Consider the following 22255-nt stretch of genomic DNA (forward strand, 5'->3'; position numbering starts at 1 on the left):
GGTATCTGTATGAAGCACAAATTACCGATCTTTTCGTTACAAATTATAAGGCTAAAATCCGCGTTGGAAGGTAATATTAAGCACAAACTTCAGATATTAGTTGTGACCTCAGAATTACTGGCCAAAACTGGCCTCGGAATTACATTAGTTTTATTTGTGACCAATATTTCTTCCGTTTCTCGCAATCCGCGCACGCGATATCAACAGGTAAGTTAACGGACCAGGCAAAAGTCCCTGCTTTAGCCGGGCGCCCATTCAGGTTTAGACCAATAGGCAGCCCTTGCCAATGCCCAGACTGCCCAGACATGTTTTCCTTCTCGCGGCGCTCGCGCCTCGCGCGTGTATAGATCGCCAGTCGCCACATTTATCCACATAAACATAAAACTTCCATCTAGACAATCTAGACAGGAATCGGCAGACTAAAATCTTCGTGTGTGCGCGTAGCTTTATGAAATAAAAAAGATTGGATTTTTATATCTACACAAAAAAGGATTATGCATCAAACAACGAAAAAGTATGTACATAAATCTTATAGGTAGTTCAAAGGGTCCTGTCTACAATTTAACTGGCTTTAATAATATATTTGCATGTGTATCTACATAAATAATATGCAAATATATGTCACATGCGTTGCCATTTGCCTTTGCATTCCGAGCCTATCGGCTTTCTACTTATAAATACTTATGTGCTAAAGCTTGTAATTGCGAATTATCTGACAATATTCTTTAAACTTTAACGTTGGACTATGTTTTATATATATTCACTCCCTGAATGATTTCTATATTAAGCGATTGAATTTTGATACGGCATGTCACAACACAATCTCATAATTTATAATTGTACATGTACAATACAAACAAATGGTAGCATACAGGTGAAAATATTTGAAAGTTTCTCATTTGGCTTAGGGTTGTACAAATACTTTCGTTAAATATGATTCAGCTACAACTTTGAACTAAAAAAACAGGGCTACACAATAGCCCTGAAAATCGTAATGAGCGTGATAACTCTGGATAACTCTAACATTGACCTTATCATGATGCTGATAAGCTTAACATTTGCCTTATCATTTGATAATTTTGAGCAAAGCTCTCTTTATTATTGTATAAATGTGTACCAAATGGCACTGAATAGTCACAATGCATATCGATGACTTATATTTATGATGATTCCTCTGATGTAAAGCCATAATATTTAAAAAATATAGCATCTTAACATTGACCTTATCATTATGCTAATTAGCTTAACATTCACCTTATCATTTGATAATTTTGAACAAAATTCCCATTATTTTTGTGTAAATGTGTACTAAATGTCACCATATAGTCACAAGACATATCAATGAGCTATATTTATGATGAATCTTCTGATGCAAAGCCATAATATTTAAAAAATATAACATCTTAACATTGACCTTATCATTATGCTAATTAGCTTAACATTCACCTTATCATTTGATAATTTTGAGCAAAACTCTCTTTATTATTGTATAAATGTGTACCAAATGGCACTAAATAGTCACAATGCATATTGATGACTTATATTGATAATGATTCCTCTGATGTAAAGCCAAAGTATAGAAAAATATAGCATTTTAACATTGACCTTATCATTATTTTTGTTGTATAATGTTCACTCCCCCCTGGTAAATGGTTCTTTTGCAACAAATAGACTCCTTAAGTAGATAAGTTGAAAATAATGGGAAAATATAAGTGGCATCTTAACATTCTACTTATCATGTAGTCTGGACGCGGACGGGGACGGGGACGGGGACGGGGACGGGACGGGGACGGGGACGGACGGGACGGGGACGGGGACGGGGACGGGGACGGGGACGGGGACGGGGACGGGACGGGGACGGGGACGGGGACGGGGACGGGAGGGACGGGGACGGGGACGGGGACGGGACGGGGACGGGGACGGGACGGGACGGGGACGGGGACGGGGACGGGGACGGGGGGGACGGGGACGGGACGGGGGACGGGGACGGGGACGGGGACGGGGACGGGGACGCGGACGCCAAGACTATAGCAATAGCTCTCTTGCACTAAAGTGCAGGCGAGCTAAAAACAATAATTTGAAAATCATATTACCTCTTGTATCCTACATAATTCATTGTCCACCCATAACTTATCTATCTAAGAATCAGCTTATCTTAACAAAACAATATAATTACTCCGGCGTCAGCGACAAAGTTGAAAATTCGCCACGGTTTCGTTTTGTTTTTTTTTTGTTTTTTTTTATTTTTCGTCGTCGCAAGTCTGAAACGGCGCGAAACATTCTAGTAATTAAACTGTGTATTTGACTGTATTTATCTACGTCCCAGTCTTATCTCCTAAAAGTTGTGGTGCACAGCTTTGGCTAATTTTCCGATGCGCGATTCGATTTCGCTCGCATGATACGGCAATTCCTTCAAGAGGAACAAATAAACCGTTGTTTTCATGCTCTTCGATTAAGTTTAGATAGAATTGGAGTAAGAATATATTTAATACATGTAGATTCTGGTCCTATTTTAATAATATCGCTGCTATTTCGCCGTTTAACAAGATGATGTGGTCGTGTATGGGCGCGTTGACACGTCGTAGTTTGCACAGGATTGAAGATATAATATAATTATATTAAAGCGCGAATTCCAAAGGCTAAGTGTAAGGCAAAGCGAATGTATCATGCGGTTTGTTTACATTTTCGAACAATTGAACTTCTATACTTTTTAAAGTAGGATGTGCTGCTGAATTTCGCGATCGAACATTTACCTTCGTAAGGCATTTAATGCGAATATGATCTGTATTGTTTATGTTCAGAAGCTCTATATTAAAGACTGGCACGTGTGCCGGAGTTAACGCCAGAACAGGCGTCTTGTTATTTTACAAATCTTTTAAACTAGCACCAGTAATATTGTATCTATTGCAGCCTTTATATAGTTCCATGGGCCAAAAGAACCACCTAGTTTTAAGCATTTTTATCTGATATTTTGTACAAATTTACCAGTTCAACAGTTGTTTTATTTCTTGAATCATAAATTACTGTAAATTTCGATCTCTAAACCAATTAACATATCCCTTAAATCTTCTTCGTCAATAGACTCGGCTTTTTTGCCAAGTGACTTAAAAATGTGACAAACAAATTGACTTCGTTATAACTGTATTCAACCAGCTAACTATAGGGCGTTTATTCCCTTGTCTATGGCATTAGAACATAAGACTAGAAAATAATATTTTATTTCATCAGTTGATATTTACTTGCCACTATAGCAGCTTTATCGCAGTTAATAACGTTTTACAGGCTACCCACATGTACGCATTTCGTACCTATTTTTTTTATATCTTCCTCTTGGGTCGACCCCCAGCGTCGCTAGCTGCAGGCCATATCACCCTAATCGGGAACCTGCGCACAGGTAAGTTGCTAGTTAGTCGCGTCGCGTACATATATATATATATATATATATATATATATATATGTAAGGTGTGTTTGTTCTTCTACACAAGTATGACCAACCGGGCAAGCAGAAAATTCTACTTGACCGCGGTGGGAATCGAACCCGCGACCTTCGCATTTCTAGAACGATGCTCTACCGTCTGAGCTACAAGGCCAAGTTGGGAACGACTGTGATTTTGCTTGAGTTGTTATTGACAATGCGGAGTTTCGTCCTTTTACATGTCGTTATGCAGTTACTTCTGCAAATGTTGATATATATATTTGTGCTTTTTTTTTGCTCTTAATTGAGCCATGTTTCACTTGTGGATATATATACAGTAGGAGGCAAAAGTTTGAGTCCAGTGACTGTATTTCATTGTTTTAGCAGCATATATTAATATCCTACAGAAAACCTTACCGATAAGTGAACTAGAAAAAAGTAAATAAGTAAACAGAAAAATACATGCTGTACAACAACTATGAGATGTTATGATATTCATTTTTACGTATTTTAATGTGCAAACATGCATTTACATGTCATTGCTTAGTTCCCTCTTTTTGCTCTTGAAATGACCTTTATTCTTGCTCGCATAGATTCCATAGGTTTTTTAATGTCACACGTTCAATACCTTGCCAGCATTCGTTGACCACTTGCCTCAAGTCAGCCTGGCTGGCGGGTCTGTGCCTCGCCCTCTTCCGGTTAAAACGGTTCTACAAGTGCTCCATAGGTTTTAGATCTGGAATATGAGGTGGAAAGCCATGACAACGAGATCACCAGAATGAGTTTGCTTCTAAAAGATTTCTGGCACATAGAGTGTGCATGTGCTTAGGGTGATTATCATGTAGTTAGACGTGCGATCATCTTTGTACCAGATGAAATTCCATGTCCTTGAAGAATTGGATGATACTTTTCTTTAATTAGGATCCTATTATATCTTTCAATATTGCCAAACCGAGCATGACCAAAGCAGCTAAAAGTTTGCTTGAGTAGGATTTAGTTTCTTCGAACCGTCCAAGGTTAGTTGCATACAACCTTTTTAAATTCTCACTTTTTCTGCGACCTTACGAGGAAAGAATCCTTCAATACTTAATGCAACTATTTGTCCTTGTGCACCATCACTTTGCCCTTTTTCCCACCCATCTTGGGCAGTGTAAAGGAATGAGAACTTTATTTTGTTATAATTTAGATCATTAGGACCAAAACAGTGTGCAATTAATATAGTTTACAGTACTGAAACACTAGCACGCATGTCTTAACTCGAATACGCTGCCAGGATTTAATACTGGAATTCTACAACGACTGGACTCAAACTTTTGCCTCCTACTGTATGTAAGGTGTGTTTGTTCTTCTACACAAGTATGACCAACCGGGCAAGCAGAAAATTCTACTTGACCGCGGTGGGAATCGAACCCGCGACCTTCGCATTTCTAGAACGATGCTCTACCGTCTGAGCTACAAGGCCAAGTTGGGAACGACTGTGATTTTGCTTGAGTTGTTATTGACAATGCGGAGTTTCGTCCTTTTACATGTCGTTATGCAGTTACTTCTGCAAATGTTGTTATATATTTGTGCTTTTTTTTTTTGCTTTAATTGAGCCATGTTTCACTTGTGGATATATATATGTAAGGTGTGTTTGTTCTTCTACACAAGTATGACCAACCGGGCAAGCAGAAAATTCTACTTGACCGCGGTGGGAATCGAACCCGCGACCTTCGCATTCTGAACGATGCTCTACCGTCTGAGCTACAAGGCCAAGTTGGAACGACTGTGATTTTGCTTGAGTTGTTATTGACAATGCGGAGTTCGTCCTTTTACATGTCGTTATGCAGTTACTTCTGCAAATGTTGATATATATATTTGTGTTTTTTTTTTGCTCTTAATTGAGCCATGTTTCACTTGTGGATATATATATGTAAGGTGTGTTTGTTCTTCTACACAAGTATGACCAACCGGGCAAGCAGAAAATTCTACTTGACCGCGGTGGAATCGAACCCGCGACCTTCGCATTTCTAGAACGATGCTCTACCGTCTGAGCTACAAGGCCAAGTTGGGAACGACTGTGATTTTGCTTGAGTTGTTATTGACAATGCGGAGTTTTCGTCCTTTTACATGTCGTTATGCAGTTACTTCTGCAAATGTTGATTATATTTGTGCTTTTTTTTTGCTTCAATTGAGCCATGTGTTCACTTGTGGATATATATATGTAAGGTGTGTTTGTTCTTCTGCACAAGTATGACCAACCGGGCAAGCAGAAAATTCTACTTGACCGCGGTGGGAATCGAACCCGCGACCTTCGCATTTCTAGAACGATGCTCTACCGTCTGAGCTACAAGGCCAAGTTGGGAACGACTGTGATTTTGCTTAAGTTGTTATTGACAATGCGGAGTTTCGTCCTTTTACATGTCGTTATGCAGTTACTTCTGCAAATGTTGATATATTTGTACTTTTTTTGCTCTCAATTGAGCCATGTGTTCACTTGTGGATATATATATGTAAGGTGTATTTGTTCTTCTGCACAAGTATGACCAACCGGGCAAGCAGAAAATTCTACTTGACCGCGGTGGGAATCGAACCCGCGACCTTCGCATTTCTAGAACGATGCTCTACCGTCTGAGCTACAAGGCCAAGTTGGGAACGACTGTGATTTGCTTAGTTGTTATTGACAATGCGGAGTTTCGTCCTTTTACATGTCGTTATGCAGTTACTTCTGCAAATGTTGATATATATTTGTACTTTTTGCTCTCAATTGAGCCATGTGTTCACTTGTGGATATATATATGTAAGGTGTTTTGTTCTTCTGCACAAGTATACCAACCGGGCAAGCAGAAAATTCTACTTGACCGCGGTGGGAATCGAACCCGCGACCTTCGCATTTCTAGAACGATGCTCTACCGTCTGAGCTACAAGGCCAAGTTGGGAACGACTGTGATTTGCTTAGTTGTTATTGACAATGCGGAGTTTCGTCCTTTTACATGTCGTTATGCAGTTACTTCTGCAAATGTTGATATATTTGTACTTTTTTTGCTCTCAATTGAGCCATGTGTTCACTTGTGGATATATATATGTAAGGTGTATTTGTTCTTCTGCACAAGTATGACCAACCGGGCAAGCAGAAAATTCTACTTGACCGCGGTGGGAATCGAACCCGCGACCTTCGCATTTCTAGAACGATGCTCTACCGTCTGAGCTACAAGGCCAAGTTGGGAACGACTGTGATTTTGCTTAAGTTGTTATTGACAATGCGGAGTTTCGTCCTTTTACATGTCGTTATGCAGTTACTTCTGCAAATGTTGATATATTTGTACTTTTTTTTTGCTCTCAATTGAGCCATGTGTTCACTTGTGGATATATATATGTAAGGTGTTTGTTCTTCTGCACAAGTATGACCAACCGGGCAAGCAGAAAATTCTACTTGACCGCGGTGGGAATCGAACCCGCGACCTTCGCATTTCTAGAACGATGCTCTACCGTCTGAGCTACAAGGCCAAGTTGGGAACGACTGTGATTTTCTTAAGTTGTTATTGACAATGCGGAGTTTCGTCCTTTTACATGTCGTTATGCAGTTACTTCTGCAAATGTTGATATATTTTGTGCTTTTGCTCTCAATTGAGCCATGTGTTCACTTGTGGATATATATATGTAAGGTGTATTTGTTCTTCTGCACAAGTATGACCAACCGGGCAAGCAGAAAATTCTACTTGACCGCGGTGGGAATCGAACCCGCGACCTTCGCATTTCTAGAACGATGCTCTACCGTCTGAGCTACAAGGCCAAGTTGGGAACGACTGTGATTTTGCTTAGTTGTTATTGACAATGCGGAGTTTCGTCCTTTTACATGTCGTTATGCAGTTACTTCTGCAAATGTTGATATATTTTTGTGCTTTTTGCTCTCAATTGAGCCATGTGTTCACTTGTGGATATATATATGTAAGGTGTATTTGTTCTTCTGCACAAGTATGACCAACCGGGCAAGCAGAAAATTCTACTTGACCGCGGTGGGAATCGAACCCGCGACCTTCGCATTTCTAGAACGATGCTCTACCGTCTGAGCTACAAGGCCAAGTTGGGAACGACTGTGATTTTGCTTAAGTTGTTATTGACAATGCGGAGTTTCGTCCTTTTACATGTCGTTATGCAGTTACTTCTGCAAATGTTGATATATTTGTACTTTTTTTGCTCTCAATTGAGCCATGTGTTCACTTGTGGATATATATATGTAAGGTGTATTTGTTCTTCTGCACAAGTATACCAACCGGGCAAGCAGAAAATTCTACTTGACCGCGGTGGGAATCGAACCCGCGACCTTCGCATTTCTAGAACGATGCTCTACCGTCTGAGCTACAAGGCCAAGTTGGGAACGACTGTGATTTGCTTAGTTGTTATTGACAATGCGGAGTTTCGTCCTTTTACATGTCGTTATGCAGTTACTTCTGCAAATGTTGATATATTTTTTGCTTTTTGCTCTCAATTGAGCCATGTGTTCACTTGTGGATATATATATGTAAGGTGTATTTGTTCTTCTGCACAAGTATGACCAACCGGGCAAGCAGAAAATTCTACTTGACCGCGGTGGGAATCGAACCCGCGACCTTCGCATTTCTAGAACGATGCTCTACCGTCTGAGCTACAAGGCCAAGTTGGGAACGACTGTGATTTTGCTTAAGTTGTTATTGACAATGCGGAGTTTCGTCCTTTTACATGTCGTTATGCAGTTACTTCTGCAAATGTTGATATATTTGTACTTTTCTCTGAGCCATGTGTTCACTTGTGGATATATATGTAAGGTGTATTTGTTCTTCTGCACAAGTATGACCAACCGGGCAAGCAGAAAATTCTACTTGACCGCGGTGGGAATCGAACCCGCGACCTTCGCATTTCTAGAACGATGCTCTACCGTCTGAGCTACAAGGCCAAGTTGGGAACGACTGTGATTTGCTTAGTTGTTATTGACAATGCGGAGTTTCGTCCTTTTACATGTCGTTATGCAGTTACTTCTGCAAATGTTGATATATTTTGCTTTTTTTTGCTCTCAATTGAGCCATGTGTTCACTTGTGGATATATATATGTAAGGTGTATTTGTTCTTCTGCACAAGTATGACCAACCGGGCAAGCAGAAAATTCTACTTGACCGCGGTGGGAATCGAACCCGCGACCTTCGCATTTCTAGAACGATGCTCTACCGTCTGAGCTACAAGGCCAAGTTGGGAACGACTGTGATTTTGCTTAAGTTGTTATTGACAATGCGGAGTTTCGTCCTTTTACATGTCGTTATGCAGTTACTTCTGCAAATGTTGATATATTTTGTTTTTTTGCTCTCAATTGAGCCATGTGTTCACTTGTGGATATATATATGTAAGGTGTATTTGTTCTTCTGCACAAGTATGACCAACCGGGCAAGCAGAAAATTCTACTTGACCGCGGTGGGAATCGAACCCGCGACCTTCGCATTTCTAGAACGATGCTCTACCGTCTGAGCTACAAGGCCAAGTTGGGAACGACTGTGATTTTGCTTAAGTTGTTATTGACAATGCGGAGTTTCGTCCTTTTACATGTCGTTATGCAGTTACTTCTGCAAATGTTGATATATTTTTGTCTTTTGCTCTCAATTGAGCCATGTTTCACTTGTGGATATATATATGTAAGGTGTATTTGTTCTTCTGCACAAGTATGACCAACCGGGCAAGCAGAAAATTCTACTTGACCGCGGTGGGAATCGAACCCGCGACCTTCGCATTTCTAGAACGATGCTCTACCGTCTGAGCTACAAGGCCAAGTTGGGAACGACTGTGATTTTGCTTAGTTGTTATTGACAATGCGGAGTTTCGTCCTTTTACATGTCGTTATGCAGTTACTTCTGCAAATGTTGATATATTTGTACTTTTTTTCTCAATTGAGCCATGTGTTCACTTGTGGATATATATGTAAGGTGTATTGTTCTTCTGCACAAGTATGACCAACCGGGCAAGCAGAAAATTCTACTTGACCGCGGTGGGAATCGAACCCGCGACCTTCGCATTTCTAGAACGATGCTCTACCGTCTGAGCTACAAGGCCAAGTTGGGAACGACTGTGATTTTGCTTAAGTTGTTATTGACAATGCGGAGTTTCGTCCTTTTACATGTCGTTATGCAGTTACTTCTGCAAATGTTGATATATATTTTGTACTTTTTTTGCTCTCAATTGAGCCATGTGTTCACTTGTGGATATATATGTAAGGTGTATTTGTTCTTCTACAAGTATGACCAACCGGGCAAGCAGAAAATTCTACTTGACCGCGGTGGGAATCGAACCCGCGACCTTCGCATTTCTAGAACGATGCTCTACCGTCTGAGCTACAAGGCCAAGTTGGGAACGACTGTGATTTTGCTTGAGTTGTTATTGACAATGCGGAGTTTCGTCCTTTTACATGTCGTTATGCAGTTACTTCTGCAAATGTTGATATATATATTTGTGCTTTTTTTTTGCTCTTAATTGACCAATTGACCAATGACCAACCGAGCAAGCAGAATATATATATATATATATATATATATATATATATATATATATATATATATATTATTATTATTAAGAACACATTTACGACACAAAATTTGCATAGCTGGGCTGGCTACGCCGCTTTGAACGACGCGACCATAACGCCTAGTAGGCGCCTTTTTAATCTTAGTCATTTTTTTAAAGATAATTACAGGATATATACAAAATACTCAATAATTACTCTCTATGAATTCCGGTAACAGTCTTGATATAGTACCTGTATGAGTTCTATCCTCACTATTCTACTATGTACTTGCAAAATCCATTGTATCTTTGGTTTACAGTAAAGCTAAATATCTCAAAAATGCAGGATTTCAGAATACTGAACAAATCGAAAGAATGTCTGCAAAGCCTGCTAGTACATGTACTTTAGATGGTGCTATCCGGCCTTCATAGAATGAGTCACTAGTGATAAAAATGTCAAGGAGACATTTTGAGACTGGCAACTACATTGCCATGATTCATTTAATGTTTCCAAAATTTTATGTTGTAACAGATACCATCAATACTTGATAAAGTCAACGAAAGAAGTAAATGATCAGCTGTGTGAAACTATTTGCCCACTTTGCCTTCAGGTGATAGTCTTTTAACCAATTAATTTCCTCATGAACAATTTTACAGCTAGGGCAATACAGGTACTGTAGTCTTTAGAAGCATTCTGAAAAATGTTGATCTGTTTTTTTCTAGATTTCAGCAATACATTTGATAATTTCCTCGATATTTTGAAAAGTTCCATAAAAGTTCATAATTTCTCTTTTACTGTACCAACCATTCAGAATTGTTGAAAAGTAAAATACCTGTATGAACTTTGAATGGTCAACTCAAATAAGGATGTTTTGAATTCTTCGAGGAACCTGCTAAATTTTCAAAGAATTGATCAAATGAATTGCTTGGAAGTCAGGAAATGGACAGTGTATAAATGATGGGAAACTTGTGTTTTCTAATTTACAGTATGTACCTTGTTACCTATTTGCAAACAATGCATTTTATTGAGAAAGGCAACATCTTATCAACTTTTTTACCTTCAAGGAAAATTTCTGGACTACATTTATAACCATTTAACTGGAAGTAAACTAAAATTGTGTCGACAGTATAGTATAAGATAAGTAAAATTATAGTGGGAACACATTGACTACATTTTAAGTTACAATAAGATGACAATCAGAGTAACTGCAGTAATTGAAATGTAAATACTGTATGTGCACAGTACTCAGTACTGTAAACCTTATGGGCTTGGTTTTGTTTTACACCATTTACATCTTTTATATATGATTTCATAACTGCAATCAGGCACCAACCACACAGTCATGCTTATCTTTTACATGTGGAATGGAAATGATAATGAAACACAAAATCTAGTAATTGAATCGATGGATGGTGTTTCGGGCTAGTAAGGAAGAAGTCAGCTGGGACAGTTCTTTACCACCAAGACATGGTACTATTATGTTTGCAGACCAAAAACATGTGGATGAATTTGTTTTGGACTATTCAAAAGATGCACAAGAAGCCTCAGCGGTAAGTTTTTGATGAATTGTTTGTATTAATATGCATTAAGCTACACGGTTAAACACTAAATGGGTTTACATGTACAGTATGATAATTGAATTACTGAAAGGAACATACATTTTATATGCCTTTTTTAAAGGTCTGTGATGAGTTTAAATCTGGGAAGTAAATAATATGTTGCGATCAAAAGGAAGAAATGCGCTGTTTGACGAAAAGGGAGTATTTGGCAGAGTGTGTAGACATGAATACCCTAAAGGTTTCATCGACATGAAACATGGCGAACGGTACAGTAGTTTTCTCCATAAATAAATTTTTTTTCATATGTCTATCTTCTATGCATAACAATACCAAATAATTTATTAATGCTATGAATGTCCATTAGTAACAGTCGTATAAACCTGACAGGAAGCTTTTTGCCCGTAACAGTGAAACACGGGAATTGCCAAATCAATATCTTGCCTGTTATTTTTCTAAAATTGAATATTTATTTACTTATTAAAAATCATGCAACTACCTTTAGAGTAAGCAAACTAAAAAATTTCAGTTTTTCGCATGCATTTATCAGATATCGTACTGTATCATGAGCAGACAAGGTACAACCAATGTCATACGTAATTTTCACATTATATCATTAGCTATCAATCATTTTGGGGAACAATTATATTCTTAATTCTCACAAAGTTTACTGGACACAGAACTGCAAAACTGTCTAATATGTATATGAATTGATATTTCGCTTCAGGGCCTTCGTTTATCTCCAAATTACGGAAGGCAAACAACCTTATGGAAAATGCAATGGAGCAACTTCAAGACGTTTTTTCTAAGTTAACAGGTCGGTAATACTTTAAACCTTTCTAGGCACAGTATATACTGTTAGGCTTGATTCTGTATTAAGCTTTTTGTCTAAATTGGGGTATTTGAAGGTACACTGTATAATTATTTGATTTCAGTTGACAATTTTGAAAAAATAACTTGCCTTATTGATTTGAGCTGAGTTGTGTGTATCTACGCGAAATTGTAAAATGTGAAACAAATTTAAGAAGACTAGTCGTCGACAATGTAGATATCAAATAAGTTAATACTGTTCTTTTGCAGTTGAATATGATGATAGTTTGGTGAAATTATGGACAGAGGAAGAACAGAACGTGTTGATTACGCGAGAAAGTAAGTTATGGAACATAACAACCATTATTTGCGTAGATGTAAGCATATAAGTTGTTGGTTCATTTATTACACCAGCTCAATTGGTACTACTTTGACTGTTATATATACACTACTGAGCATCAACAGTACATTACAGTACATACATCCTTTCTCAATATGTAATTTACCATGTATAATGCCCAAAGAAACCAAAATGTTGACGTTGTCTTGAGAAGCCAAGTATGTTAAATATCCATTCCAGCTCGAGGAGTTAAGGTTTGGACATCAGTGTATAATTACTATATATATATATGCAGTTAACAGTTCGTTCAGTTTTCACATGACTATTTATTTTAAGACATAACATTGCAGCCGCAGAGTCCGACAAGCATGACACCATAACAGATCTTGTGAAGAAACGAAAAGCGTAAGTATAATTTAAGACTGTTTTCCATTACGTTTGCTATTGTGGTTGTGACGAATTCTAAAATTAGAGGGCGTTCGCCCTCGCAGAAGGAACGAACGTAATGGAAAATTGCCTTTGATAGAGCAAAATTTTCTAGTATTTTAAAAATGTATTTTGAATAGTGGAATATTTAATACTAACTCGTCTTAGGTCTGGCGCCTTCGACTGCTCGGCCAACCTGACTGTTCAAGGAGTTTTCGTACCAATATTGCTTTGTAATTGACATTTTGCAAACGATCGTTTTGCATAAGTGAAGTTTATTGGATTACTTTTCAATTATAAAATAAACGTGTCTCAAATGCCAAAAACCATGGAGTTTGGCAGCGGTGGGATTAATCAAACTCTCGCTATACAAATAGTCTATATCACGTTACAAGCGAGGATACCCTCAAGAGTGCGTGCGCAATACAAACTCGTCCAAAATAAGCGTTTTTTCTGTTCGTGTGCCTTAGAAACTGAAGCTATCTTTCACTTACATACGGATTATTAAATTTAGACCTATGCCGCACATTATTTTATTGTTTTTGGTAAAGGTTCGTTGTATCCCGGAGTCGGACTTTGGGGTTTGAATGTTGCGGGCTATAAAAGAATATTGGTCAAAAATCGCCGTTTAGAGTGGAGGTTGCGGGAAAACTCCTCGTACTGCTTCCACAATACAATATTTCCTTTCCTTACATTCGGAATTGAAATCTACATGTTTTGGCGCGTATTTTGATATGAATTTCGAACATATTCAACGTGAATTTATAGCTTCGGACCGATGGCCATGAACTGTAGGTATTTTGCGACATTGGTCGGCATTTGCACACATTAATTAATGCAGTCTCTGCTGTTGGTGATGTGAACACGATCGGAATGGTGGCCCGCCGTTTACTTACGAGATAAGCAGGCAAAAGAATTTTATATTAATTTTTTCAGTCACCTTTTATGCTTTGATATAGTACTGTTTAAAACCACAGTTGTGTATATTTTGACAAATTTTAAGCCTGACAAATACTGTCTAAATATACAGGGTGTATCAAAAAAAATGTCCCAAATGTAAAATTTCCGTTTTGCAGGATATTTTGCAGAATTTGGCAAATTTTTGTGTTCCTAGAGATAGATAAGACTTATCTGGTATACCTAGGCCAAGTTTGGTTTTTCATTAACAAAATTATGTTACCGGGGGGGTGGTTCCTTTCCACTGATATTGAGAGGGCTTGCGCGCGAAAATGTGAAGCTGAAATTGAGATATTATTTAGCTTTCTAAAAGTAGGAAAGCTTTTTAATAAACTGTCAAAGTTTCAGGAAAAATAATGCAAACTGGGAGCAACGCCCGACCCCTAAAAGTGACAAATATTTCATTGCGGCAGTGGATTAAATGCATGGTTGATTTTAGCGTGACCGATCTCATGCAAGGCTGGGCAAATGAATAAATTAAAGCAAGAAACTGAACAAAAACACGAAGCGATTTAATAATAAGATTGTTATTCTTGATGTTAATCCTCAACATTTCCACCATTTCTTTCTAAGCAAACTGCGGCTCGTCTGAGCATGGTAAACACTGAACGGCGAACCACATTTGTCTGTCCTGCCTCAAATTATCCATTTCGTTCGAAATTCTTTCTTGCAAATCGCCTACGCTACCACCGGCAAATCTAGGCTAATGGAGGCAGACAAATGGTTCGCTGTTCAGTGTTTAGTATGCTCAGACAAGCAGCAGTTTGCTTAGAATGAAATGGTGAACATGCTGAGGATTAACATAACGAATAAATCGCTTTGTTTTTGTGTTCAGTTTCTCGCTTTAATTTATTCATTTGCCCAGCCTTACGTGAGATCGGTCACGCTAAAATCAACCATGCATTTAATCCACTGCGCGCAATGAAATATTTGTCACCTTTAGGGGTCGCGCGTTGCTCCCAGTATGCATTATTTTTCCTGAAACTTTGACAGTTTATTAAAAAGCTTTCCTACTTTTTGACAGCTAAATAATATCTCAATTTTAGCTTCACATTTTCGCGCGCAAGCCCTCTCAATATCAGTGGAAAGGAAAAACCCCCCCGGTAACATAATTTTGTTAATGAAAAACCAAACTTGGCCTAGGTATACCAGATAAGTCTTATCAATCTCTAGGAACACAAAAATTTGCCAAATTCTGCAAAATATCCCGAAAAACGGAAATTTTACATTTGGGACATTTTTTTTGATACACCCTGTATACTGTAAATAGGTCGGCAATAGCCTACACTGCTACAGTACACATTAATGATTTTCTTATTGATATATTGTGTATATATTATACAGGGTGTATCAAAAAAAGTAGACAATTTTGAAATGTTTAGAAAACTATAAATTTATCAAAATATCTCATAGATTTGTGCTAGTATGGGTACTTTGGCATCTTCAGGTCATTCTAACACTAAAAACAAACAGAAAAATTAACCTCGAAAAATGGAAGAGCGGTTTGTGGAAGCATCATTTTGAATGGCTTGTGCAAACATGAATGAAAGGTTTAAAATCCAATTTGAATTCAAGGGCTGAACGTTTGGGTATTTGTTTACAAAGAATCGAAATTTCAGAAATTTTGATGAAAATTAAGTCAGCCGCGCAACTGCGTAAACGTGGGCTTTTTTCCGTTTAACTCGCAGCTTGAGTAACTTCTTTCATGCACGATTGATTTCATGCATGAGTGATTGCTCGGGTGATTAAACTAACAATGGTGTTGTGAAAAAAGTTACTCAAGCTGCGAGTTAAACAGAAAAAAGCCCACTTTTACGCAGTTGCGCGGCTGACTTAATTTTCATCAAAATTTCTGAAATTTCGATTCTTTGTAAACAAATACCGAAACGTTCAGCCCTTGAATTCAAATTGGATTTTAAACCTCTCATTCATGTTTGCACAAGCCATTCAAAATGATGCTTGCACAAACCGCTCTTCCATTTTTCGAGGTTAATTTTTCTGTTTGTTTTTAGTGTTAGAATGACCTGAAGATACCAAAGTACCCATACTAGCACAAATCTATGAGATATTTTGATAAATTTATAGTTTTCTAAACATTTCAAAATTGTCTACTTTTTTTTATACACCCTGTATAACATGCTGGAATAAGGGACATTAATATCGTTCACATCGGCTACGTGCGCGTGTAATGGCAAATTTTAATCAAAAGGTTTTATTGTTATTGTTATTATCGGCTCTATCGTGATGTATCATCTATATTGATGGGGCGGCCAAAACACAAGGCTTTTCATGCTGAAGAAACGGAAAATATATTATCTAATTCTTTGCCATAGCCCATAGGGTCGCCATTCTTCAAAACGCGAATCGTACCCTTTAAAATGCGTACGAATACGTTTATTTTTTTGATCAACCTCTTTAATCTCAACCTCGTAGAGGTTATTGTCTTTCGCCTCCGTTTAAATGATTTTTTTCCACATCGAACTGCAAATTTGTGGACAAAACATTGAGGTTAGCATAATGTGCGCTTTAGTCTAGACACCATATTGTTTTACAAGGCGCGCATTTTTGTAACAGAAAAATCTGGACACTAGTTTGAGCAAATGTTCATCTCAAAAGTGAAAGAGTTTGATATTCGAACCCACGCTTTGTTCCACGTTATCGACGGGGAAACGATAGCTGCAATTTCACCAAAGTTTTTTTAAAAACATATAGCAGTACTTGTTTTATTATTATTGAATAAATGTCAGGTGTGAGATTCGAACCCATGCCCCCCATTGTGGACCAGAATTCCTAACTTTATTCTTGAGTGTAGCGCCTTAGACCACCTGCCCAAGTTGCTTAAACACTGCCGATTTAAATGATCAATATTTATAACGTTTATTATACTATAGTAATATTTATTATAAATCGAATTATTGTATAAATCGAATTATTGTAATATCAGATAGCGTCTGCGCATCAGCGCCGAAATCCGTGTTCTTTAATTTATTCGTCGAAATAATTTGTTTGCAATTTGTTGCAGCTTACTTCGCCAATGCGGAAATTTTGTGTGAAATTATGCGCCATCGGAATTTATGTAGATCATTGTATCATTGTAATTTCGGCAAGTTCGCAGTTTTGTGTCCTCTGCCAACAAACGTTTAGCCGAGCGAAAGCTAGATATTTAGTTCAAGGAAGGAGTAAGGGAAATATACAGTCTGAGCGTGAGAGCTTGCCGTTCACTGTCGGTTTAGAACGGAGCCAGTACATATTGCCGAAGCTGTGTGAACGCTCTAAAGAAGCGGCGTGGATTAATATCACAAATATCTGACATTGAAGAACGCCTAAAAGAGAACCACGACTGTAGACAAACGGGACAGAACAAGTACTAAAACGCCCATGCCCTACCAACACTGTTTCTTCAATAATTGAAGAGAAGATTAGCCGTAGCGAAGACCCAGTTTTGCGGTCTAACGTCATGCATCACAATCATTATTTGAATCACAATCATTATTAATTTAACGCATTAACAAATCAGAATCTATAATTGAATATGTAGCTCATCAGATCGCGTCCCCGGGGTTCGTGCGGATGACAAGCTGGCTAGGACAAGCTTTTGGTGTATTGTTTTTTTCACCGTCTATGTTACGTAATCCCAAAGACTGAAATCCAACTGTTAAGGCGCAAGTAAGTAGCGTGAAATATGCCTAAGTGGTGGATGATTCTTTTACCATCAAAGGCCTAAAACATTATATGGCTTTATAGCTATGTTTGGCTACAAAACAGCCAAAGGATTGCGACAGGCACTGATGTGTGGGCACTCTTCAAGTAAATCTCAAACAGCAGCCATATTTTGCCTCACATCGTGCATGATGTTCTGCGACCACCAGAAATGCCTATGTTGAGATTTAGGTTCGTTTCCTCGATAGAGTGCTTTTGGACGTTTTTTGGTGATGCTTGATTTAAGTGGCGGATTTCGATCAGAGAGCCGGCGATAAAATGCGTTTTATGCTTCAGCTGTATTTTGAGTTTCTGTGTAATGCAAAACAGGGAAAACTCTTTAATTTGCCCTGTTGTTAGCTGCGCCATCCCAAATGCCCGCCGGCCACTGGAGCTATCAGCTGAGCTGAGCGTCACTCTTGACGGTTGGTGTAAAAAAGTTCCTCTAGTGTGCAGTGGCGTTTTCAGCGCTTTCCGGCTCGTGCTTTCTGACTTTCTTAAATAGTTCGCGCTCTTTGGATACATGCAACATAATACATAAAGAAAAAGATTTCGTTTATTTTGATCAAAGCTAAATCAACTCCATTTTAATATTTTTTATGATGTGATGGTAATTATATACGAAGGACTTTGTATGTATGTTAACCTTAGTGGAAAATGATCATCTTAGTGCGTCGATCCAAAAACCACAGTGCGAAGAGTGCGTTGTGCAAAATTTCGTTGTGCTTCTGCATAGTAACAGTAATTCACACGGTTAAATAATCAGATTACCCTAGCACTAACCCAAAATTTTAGGTAATTGCATGTAAAGCAGTTCAAAATTATTACTGACAGTCGGGACAAAACATAAATTTAAAAACATCGCATCTATTTTACCTATTTATGCGTAGCATTAAATGTAGTATAATAACTGCCTAAAACAGACAAAACACTTCTCGACGTTTCAACCTGAGGGCTTTCGTCAGAAGAGTCCGCATGCAGTTACTAACTCTTCTAACGAAGGCCTTCAGGTCGAAACGTCGAGAAATGTTTTGTCTATTTTAGGCAGTCGTTATACCTGATTTGACGCGAAGTTGCATGTTCGAAGACACTTTCACGCTGCTCCCTGTTATATTGGAACCAATTTAGACGTATATCACACTTATATATGTCAAGTAAATAATTTTCAATTATTTCCGAAAATGTTTTCGTTCGTGTCCATGGGATAGTACAAAGATGAATTCTTAGTGATATTGTAACACATATTTTCATCCAACATGGCCGCAGGTGCAACACACCGCCACTTGTAGCCATCTGTGTCCGGATCGAGAACAAATCTTGCATAAGTGAAAACTTCAGTGATGTTTTCCGTACACCACTCATCTCGAAGACTCTGTACTCGATATTCTGAAAGAATTATCAATCATGTTTCTACTTGTGAAAAGTTGATTGTGGGTGTGTATAACAACATTACTATAACGCCGGTTGTATGAAAGTCGGATAGCGCTATTTATTCATCGCTTTAAAATCGCCCGTTGTTTGCTTTAATTTTGATCTAATCTTAGTATTTCTAAATCACAGATCCTCTTTAATAAGTGTTGTTTCTAAAGCTGAAATTTTATCGCTTTTCGAGCATTTTTGGAACTGTTGAAAAAATCACTACCGGTGGATAGTGCTATCTGGGTTTCATATTACCGGCCACTGGTGTTTTTCTTGTTGTTTTTTTCTGGTGATGCTAGAAAAATGAACATCCGTGATCCTACACATGAGTTTGCATTTTGTCAAGAATGGCTGACAATGGCGTGTCTCTGACGGGGAACGGAAAAGAAATACTGTTTCAAAGGCATGAATTGCTTATTCATTGCAACTAAAATAATAAATAAAAATGAGATTATAAAATTATCACAAAGTACCTGGAATCTCTACTTCGGATCCATGTCGTACAGTTACGATGCCAAATATATGATTTCTGAAATTTCTCCATTGGAGAAGATTTCCGTTAACATTCAGGACCCCGGATGCCATTCCTTGTATAATATTTGCTGTCAAAAATTGGCTCCAGAGATTTAACCCGGCGAGGCTTCCTTGAAATGCCTGATCGCTATCAAAACCTCCGCCATAAGAATCCAATTCCTGGCCGAGAACTACGATGCCTTTGGAGGGTATTGTGGAACCTGACGCTTTGTGATTCGTTCCCAGGTTTTTTCCGTCTTGATAAGTCTGGACTAAACCATCACTGCTTCTCCACTGCAGGCAATAAAAATGCCACGATGTGTGGTGGGAAATCGCAGGCCTAAAAGATTGAAATACTATACAATTCAATTGAGGCCTTTCTCGGTCAGGCCTACAATCCTGGCCAAAACCATTGACTATACAGTCACTCTAATTGATTTTTAGTTTTTTACGCAAAATATTAAAATTTCTGTGTCGATTTTACCCTTCGCCCCCCTAATCAATGTTAAGTCCATGCTAGACGTTTGAACGAGTTTTGACACATCACCCATCATTGATTTGTGGAGGAAAGGGGGAGAACTCTGAAATATATTCCGTGACTGCTGACTGTAGTGTCAATTAACACCGAGTGTCGTCAATGTTTTCACCAGGATTGTATGTCGAGTGTTAGATCTGATTTTACAATGTTGTGATGAAGATTCGCAATAGTTAATGTATAATGAACTACTTGGCATTTCTGTGCGTCCGGGACATCATGATTTTTGTGTAGGAGTCGAAAAGAGAACAAATCAGACGTAATTTGTAAACATTCTTCAGAATTTCATTTTAATCCACGGTAATAATTATTGATTCATTTACGGTTCGGAAGTTTACTTTGCTGCTGAAGCTCACTTAATTGCACTCACTTTTGCGCATAACAAAGTATTGCCGAATAATCTCCGGAGGCTGATCAAATCTCACGATTTGCGTAATTTATAATGTCGAACTTTTTGTCTTTATTTTGGTGTTGGGATATATGGATTATGTAATTTAATTACTTTCTCTTGAGTAGCTAATATTTATTTGTTGTGCATGATTTTTTATATTGAAATTGGGAAACAAATGTCCATTACTAACCCGTTTTTCCCTGATGATCTTATAGAGAGGTCCAATACAAAGTCCTTAAATAGATAGACTCCAATTTCATCGTCATACATTGGACTTGAGTAGACAAATACGCCAGCATATGTGCGCAAAAATTTTGCCCAAAAACAAAGGGAGAAGACCGTGATTTCTTCATGGACAACGTCTTTTATTAATACGTAGTTCTTGTTCGAAGCGGAGGGAAAATCCATCTGGTATACAGACACCGACCCTGGCAAGAAAAGTTGATAAGCAGCAGGCTAATTATAAGAAACAGGAAGAAATTGACTCACATTTATGTGAGTATGACTATCATTGACTTCACATTAGACGGGGCGAAAGCCACAGGGAGCTGGATAGGGTGGTTAAAATTTAGTAAAGGGTAGACGCGACTAATGTTTTTGATGAAAATAATTTTATATTGAAGGATAGGCCGCTATGTCGAGAAAAATAATGGCCTTTTCATTTACTGATGCCGAGGGAAACCGTGTGTTTTTTTTACCTGCGACCGCAGTTGTTGCTAAAAATCCTAAAATATAAAATTAACTTCAAAAACGGTAGAAAAATTCTTCATTCTCAAAAAATATATAGCTTCGCCACTCTCCTGTGGTTTCCAGGATCTTGGTGCTAGGCAAAGCATAGCAACTGGCATCAAATTTCATAAATTGCCCAACCATAATTTGCCCTAAGAAAAATTTTGAAATTTTATGTACGCTCGTGTGATCACGCGTAATCATGGAGATTTGCGACCCTCCACGTGGGGACCTCATGTCCAATAGGAAAGCAGAGAAGATAAATTTTGACATCAGGTATATAACAAAATGACTATAATGTAACCCGATTGGTTTGGCGTGTCTCGCCAAAGAGCATTTTTATGAAATTTCATTTACAATATTGTGATATATATTCGCAACAGCTAGTTAACGTTCAACTTGACATTTCTGTGGGTCTGGGATTTTTTTTGTGTCGCACGAGTCACAAGAAAAAAACGACAACGGACTGGTTGAAATTTCGTAAAGGTCAGACGACTGATTTTTGGGAGGGAAGTGAAATGGCATCATTTAGAACAATATCAATGATCAGCTGAAGTACTAGCAAATTTATCATGATACGTTATTTTCACGTTCAAGCGGCGTGGATTGCATAATGTAGCCAGCTCTAAAGGTGTGTATCCGACTAAGAAGTGTTATTCACTCATGATTCAAGAAGTGTTATTCTCAATATTAATTTTACTAATACGAAGTTTTAGCAACGACTACGAGTACGAGATTCGTCATTCATGGCGTATTCAAACAGTTAACGCGCGAGAATGACGAATCTAGTATACTCGTAGTCGTACTCGCAGTCGCTGCTAAAGCTGACTATTGTTGTTTTCAGCTGCTGACTTAACATTTCCCCAGCTTTCCTCTTATTGTCTAAAATTTATGAGCCTAAGTCAATTAATTTATCAATCGTTAATTTTCGTTCCACGCTTAAAATATCGAGCCGTTGTCTTT

At 38.2% G+C, this 22255-nt stretch overlaps 1 long non-coding RNA gene and 17 other non-coding genes across 18 annotated transcripts; 1 reads left to right on the forward strand and 17 right to left on the reverse strand.

Moving 5' to 3' along the window:
- Positions 1-3517: 3517 nt before the first annotated feature.
- Positions 3518-3590, reverse strand: Trnas-aga. Its single transcript has one exon. It is a non-coding gene; the product is annotated as a tRNA-Ser (tRNA).
- A 1214-nt stretch (positions 3591-4804) lies between these two features.
- Positions 4805-4877, reverse strand: Trnas-aga. Its single transcript has one exon. It is a non-coding gene; the product is annotated as a tRNA-Ser (tRNA).
- An 801-nt stretch (positions 4878-5678) lies between these two features.
- On the reverse strand, positions 5679-5751 carry Trnas-aga. The gene has a single exon. It is a non-coding gene; the product is annotated as a tRNA-Ser (tRNA).
- Positions 5752-5967: 216 nt separating this feature from the next.
- Trnas-aga lies at positions 5968-6040 on the reverse strand. The gene has a single exon. It is a non-coding gene; the product is annotated as a tRNA-Ser (tRNA).
- Positions 6041-6252: 212 nt separating this feature from the next.
- On the reverse strand, positions 6253-6325 carry Trnas-aga. Its single transcript has one exon. It is a non-coding gene; the product is annotated as a tRNA-Ser (tRNA).
- A 214-nt stretch (positions 6326-6539) lies between these two features.
- On the reverse strand, positions 6540-6612 carry Trnas-aga. The gene has a single exon. It is a non-coding gene; the product is annotated as a tRNA-Ser (tRNA).
- A 216-nt stretch (positions 6613-6828) lies between these two features.
- On the reverse strand, positions 6829-6901 carry Trnas-aga. The gene has a single exon. It is a non-coding gene; the product is annotated as a tRNA-Ser (tRNA).
- Positions 6902-7114: 213 nt separating this feature from the next.
- Positions 7115-7187, reverse strand: Trnas-aga. The gene has a single exon. It is a non-coding gene; the product is annotated as a tRNA-Ser (tRNA).
- Positions 7188-7402: 215 nt separating this feature from the next.
- Trnas-aga lies at positions 7403-7475 on the reverse strand. Its single transcript has one exon. It is a non-coding gene; the product is annotated as a tRNA-Ser (tRNA).
- Positions 7476-7690: 215 nt separating this feature from the next.
- Positions 7691-7763, reverse strand: Trnas-aga. The gene has a single exon. It is a non-coding gene; the product is annotated as a tRNA-Ser (tRNA).
- Positions 7764-7976: 213 nt separating this feature from the next.
- Trnas-aga lies at positions 7977-8049 on the reverse strand. Its single transcript has one exon. It is a non-coding gene; the product is annotated as a tRNA-Ser (tRNA).
- Positions 8050-8254: 205 nt separating this feature from the next.
- Positions 8255-8327, reverse strand: Trnas-aga. The gene has a single exon. It is a non-coding gene; the product is annotated as a tRNA-Ser (tRNA).
- A 214-nt stretch (positions 8328-8541) lies between these two features.
- Positions 8542-8614, reverse strand: Trnas-aga. Its single transcript has one exon. It is a non-coding gene; the product is annotated as a tRNA-Ser (tRNA).
- Positions 8615-8828: 214 nt separating this feature from the next.
- Trnas-aga lies at positions 8829-8901 on the reverse strand. Its single transcript has one exon. It is a non-coding gene; the product is annotated as a tRNA-Ser (tRNA).
- Positions 8902-9114: 213 nt separating this feature from the next.
- Trnas-aga lies at positions 9115-9187 on the reverse strand. Its single transcript has one exon. It is a non-coding gene; the product is annotated as a tRNA-Ser (tRNA).
- A 209-nt stretch (positions 9188-9396) lies between these two features.
- On the reverse strand, positions 9397-9469 carry Trnas-aga. Its single transcript has one exon. It is a non-coding gene; the product is annotated as a tRNA-Ser (tRNA).
- Positions 9470-9684: 215 nt separating this feature from the next.
- Positions 9685-9757, reverse strand: Trnas-aga. The gene has a single exon. It is a non-coding gene; the product is annotated as a tRNA-Ser (tRNA).
- Positions 9758-12217: 2460 nt separating this feature from the next.
- LOC114540606 lies at positions 12218-12830 on the forward strand. The gene is made up of 3 exons (XR_003689085.1): positions 12218-12290; positions 12554-12622; positions 12808-12830. It is a non-coding gene; the product is annotated as an uncharacterized LOC114540606 (long non-coding RNA).
- The last annotated feature ends 9425 nt before the right edge of the window (positions 12831-22255 follow it).

The sequence above is a fragment of the Dendronephthya gigantea genome, unplaced genomic scaffold (genome assembly GCF_004324835.1).
Source record: "Dendronephthya gigantea isolate DGI-Jeju-01 unplaced genomic scaffold, DenGig_1.0 000003F, whole genome shotgun sequence".
Classification (NCBI taxonomy): domain Eukaryota; kingdom Metazoa; phylum Cnidaria; class Anthozoa; order Malacalcyonacea; family Nephtheidae; genus Dendronephthya; species Dendronephthya gigantea.